This window comes from Heterodontus francisci, unplaced genomic scaffold, assembly GCF_036365525.1.
Source record: "Heterodontus francisci isolate sHetFra1 unplaced genomic scaffold, sHetFra1.hap1 HAP1_SCAFFOLD_49_1, whole genome shotgun sequence".
Lineage (NCBI taxonomy): Eukaryota > Metazoa > Chordata > Chondrichthyes > Heterodontiformes > Heterodontidae > Heterodontus > Heterodontus francisci.
In genome coordinates this window covers 2503492-2508086 of record NW_027140357.1, presented here as the reverse complement: position 1 = coordinate 2508086, position 4595 = coordinate 2503492, and the positions used below count along the sequence as shown (strand labels likewise).

The 4595-nt window shown below is 43.4% G+C and overlaps 1 long non-coding RNA gene across 1 annotated transcript; it reads right to left on the bottom strand.

Annotated features, from left to right (window-relative positions):
- Positions 1 to 2776: 2776 nt before the first annotated feature.
- LOC137359337 (uncharacterized) lies at positions 2777 to 3358 on the bottom strand. Its single transcript, XR_010971504.1, has 3 exons — positions 3270 to 3358; positions 3106 to 3186; positions 2777 to 3014 (listed from the first exon to the last, which is right to left on the bottom strand). It is a non-coding gene; the product is annotated as an uncharacterized lncRNA (long non-coding RNA).
- Positions 3359 to 4595: the final 1237 nt, after the last annotated feature.

Genomic DNA, 4595 nt, shown 5'->3' with positions numbered 1-4595 from the left:
GAATTGTTCGTCCAACCCTTCAACTCTATGGGAACATGTTAGCCCTGAACTCTCAATATTTCCCTTTTGAAGGTAAGAGCCCATGGGATCCAGGGCAATTTGACAAATTGGATCCAAAATTGGCTGCGTGGTAGGAAGTAAAGAGTAATGATCGAGGGTTGTTTTATTGAGTGCAAGCCTGTGACCAGTGATGTACCACGGGGATCGGTGCTGGGACCCTTGCTGTTTGTAGTGAACATTAATCATCTAAACCTGAATATAGGAGGTATGAGGAGTAAGTTTGCAGATGATGCAAAAACTTGTGGTGTCGTAAATAGTGAGGAAGAAAGCCTTAAATTACAGGACGATACAGATGGGCTGGTAAGATGGGCAAGGGAGCAGCAAATTGAATTTAATCCTGTGAAGGGTGAGGTGATGCATTTTAGGTGGAGTAACAAGGCAAGGGAATATACAATGGATTTTAGTACCATAGGAAGTACAGAGAGTCAGAGGGACCTTGGTGTACTTGTCCATAGATCACTGAAGGCAGCAGCATAGAAAGATAAGGTGGTTCGGAAAGAATATGGGATTCTTGCTTTTATTAGCCAAGGCACATAATATAAGAGCAGAAAGGTTATGATGGAGCAGCATAAAACGCTAGTTAGGCCACAGCTGGAGTACTGTGCACAGTTCTGGGAACTGCACTGTAGGAAGGATGTGATTGCACTGGAGAGGGTGCAGAGGAGGTTCACCAGGATGTTGCCTGGGTAGGAGCATTTCAGTTATGAAGCGAGACTGGAAAGGCTAGGGTTGCTTTCTTTAGAGCAGAGAAGGCTGAGGAGGGAATATGATTGAGGTATACAAAATTATGAAGGGTATTGATAGGAAAGATAGGAAGAAAACTTTTCCCTTAGTGCAGGGGTCGGCAACCAGGGGGCATCGTTTTAAGGTAAGGGGAAGGATATATCGAGGTGATTTGAGGGGAAAAGTATCACCCAGAGGATGGTTGGAGTCTAGAACACATTGCCTGAAGAGGTGGTAGAGGCAGGAACCCTCACAACATTTCAGAAGTATTTAGATGAACAATTGAAATGCCATCGCATACAACACCATGGGCCAAGTGCTGGAAAATGGGGTTAGAATAGATAGGTGCCTGATGGCCGGCAGAGATACGCTGAGCCGAAGGGACTGTTTCAGTGCTGAATAACTCTATTACTCTATGACCTGATCTCCTGCTTGTGATCGTTTGTAAACGACTGCCTGTCTAGTGAGGTTACAAGGCTCGATCTTATCAGCTTTAGGACTGTCTTGTTACAGAGCCTGTTCTGGTCGGATCCTTGGCAGTGCTCGGTGCCTATGCTGTCCCAGCTATAGAATCTTTCTTTAGAGAGAGAGGTCTATTTCTATAGGAACTTTATATTATTATGAAAAGTGTCATTTATTCATCGTCCCATTTCTTATAATAAATCAGGAGTGATTTGGATGGGTGAAATATGAGTGGAAGTGTCGTTTTGGAATGTTGAAGCACCGCTGGTGAATACAGAAGGTCCTATACAAGTATCACCTGCCAAAATAACAGTCAGACACGGTTAGACAGCTCGATATTGGATGCCCAGAGCCGGAATCTGAAAGGCTGGAACCGATAACCAATGGATGAAGGAAGATTAACAGACAAATAAATAGTTGAATGCACAGCTTAAAAAGTTGAATTAAATTTCCGGATCCTTTGTTACAATAAGTAAATTCTTCCAGAGTTTCATGTATGATGTGCTGAACTCTCACAGTGAATGTGGACACTTCAAATCACTCTCCATTTTAAATGTCACATTTTGCTAAATCCAGAGCAGATTGAATGGAGAAAATCAGCAAAAAAAAAAAATGTGTTTCTAACAAGGCCACTTGACAGTCCATAGAAATCTGCAAGGAACGAGAGTTTTGCATGCATATGACACAATATCTGGGATCTTTCGTTGGATCCGCGGGAAGATATGAACCTCACCTCTTCTGATTGACTTTTTCTGTATAACCACCATCAGTGAGATCAACACACAGAATAGCAGGACTCCGAAGCAGCCCGCAACTAGGATGGAAGTAGTTTTATATCCCTGTTCTTAATGGCAATAATACAGAAAGGTTTAACACATACACACTCCGTCTTGCACAATAACATATTTACAAAAGGGAGTTAATAATTATATCCACTGCTTCCGGGCAATGAGTCAGGCTGAACATTCCGCAATATGTGTGGTGCACATTGCACCAGAGGGAAGTGTGAGCCAGTCTAAATTACAGAGACAGTGCCCCCATGTTTCTGATGAGAACACGACAGTTCAGGTACAGCCAGAATCTGAAATTAGCTGAATTTCAACCAGACCATTTGAAATATGTGGTGAGGAAAAGATATTCCAGTCAGTGAGAAAGTGCTCATAGCATCTTGAGAAAATGACTACAATACCAATTCAACTAATTCAAACCCTAACGCTGGCGAGGATACTAATAATGGTAAGTACCTGCAGATGTGGACGGGACAGCAATTGGAGGCACATCGAGCCCTGTGGAGTATATTGTACAAAAGTTTCAGGAGGATGAAATTTCAGCACTTTCCATTTAAACGATAAATACTGTTCTTAATTTCCCGAACTAGTGAGTCAATTTAACAAAACAATGAACCCTAACCCCACTCTCCAAACCCTGTCACCCTCACCGGAACAAATCACACTGGCATCTTCTTTGTGATCACAGTCAGACTGAGCCGGCGATGAAGAAGGACAGTCGGCCAGAGAAGATTCGCTTCCAGTGCATTTCACCTCATCCAGCCAGATAACACCGTCACCCTGGGAAAAAGTAGCTCCTCCTTGGGCGAAAAGAGCGTGACCACAATCCAGCTGCAATCCATCCAATGTTGCAGACAACATTGGCATCGGCCATATCCCAGGAGTCATCACACACCGTGCCCCAGCTGTCATTGCACAATATCTCAACTCTCCCGGAGCAGTTGGTGTTACCTCCAAACAGGCGCAACCAATGTCCAGAATCTGACAAAGAGAATCAATGGTTATTATTGTTAATGTGGTATAAGAAAGAAGTACATGTCAGATAGTTGGTATAATAAAGAGGAAGTAGCACCTGGTGAAAGCAGACGTTTACAATCATATTCTCGAATGCAGTCCTTTGATCTGTGGGGTTGCTCCTTAGTTACTTTTGCTTCTGTTGAGAAGAGAAACATGCTGACTGTATCACACACCAATGTTTGAAATGACACTCGCACATTTAGAGGTTTGTTGTGTTACCTGAACAAACAACACCAGCATCCTCCCTGTGTTCACAGTTGTGTTTACCCCACGGTTTTGTTTGACACTGCCAAAGGAAAGATTCGTGTGAAATGCATTCCATCCCATCGAGCCAAATGGGTCCGGATCCTTCTCCGAATGACTGAGTATAATAATCGATATAACTGAGGGGACCACACTGTAACTGTTTACAGTTCACTTCTGCAATCGGTCCATCAAATATATCGGAGCACACTGTTCCCCAGTTCCCATTGTAGAACACTTCCACTCTCCCCTCACAGCGATGCTTCCCATTCACCAGCCGCAGCTCTTTGTGCTCTGTCAATGACACAAGAAATATCCAGATAGTTAGATTGATAACTCGTTGTATGTTCATACTGCACAGCTCAACACATGCTGCACCGGTTGTGTTCACTGATTTCCAGTAATTATTTCAGAAAAGCGATAGAAAAACACCGACAGCCCATAAAGTAATGAAGAATAATCAACACGGATTTCACAACAGAACGACAAACAACGTTATTGACTTCTTTGAAGAAGTTACAGAAAGATAACAGGGATAATGCAGTCGATGCAATATGCATGTTTTTTTTTTCAGAAGGCCTCTGACAAGGATCATGACTGGGGTCAGAGCCTGTGAAGTCAAGAGATCAGTGGAAGAATGATAGGAAACCAGCTACAAAACACACCGTCCGGGTACAATGTGGTAACCCAGAATGGTGGAAGTTGGGAAGTGGTGTTCCACAGGGCTGGATCGGCGCAGGCTTGGAGGGCCGAAGGGCCTATTCCTGTGCTGTAATTATCTTTGTTCTTTGTTCTTTGTTCTATCTCAACTCTCCCGGAGCAGTTGGTGTTACCTCCAAACAGGCGCAACCAATGTCCAGAATCTGGCAAAGAGAATCAATGGTTATTATTGATGTAGTATAAGAAAGGAGTACATGTCAGATAGTTGGTATAATAAAGAGGAAGTAGCACCTGGTGAAAGCCCACGTTTACAATCATATTCTCGAATGCAGTCCTTTGATCTGTGGGGCTGCTCCTCAGTTACTTTTGCTTCTGTTGAGAAGAGAAACATGCTGACTGTATCACACACCAATGTTTGAAATGACACTCGCACATTTAGAGGTTTGTTGTGTTACCTGAACAAACAACACCAGCATCCTCCCTGTGTTCACAGTTGTGTTTACCCCACGGTTCTTTTTGACATTGCCAAAGGAACGATTCGTGTGAAATACATTCCATCCCATCAAGCCAAATGGGTCCGGATCCTTCTCCAAATGACTGAGCATAATAATCGATAGAACTGAGGGGACCGCACTCTAACTG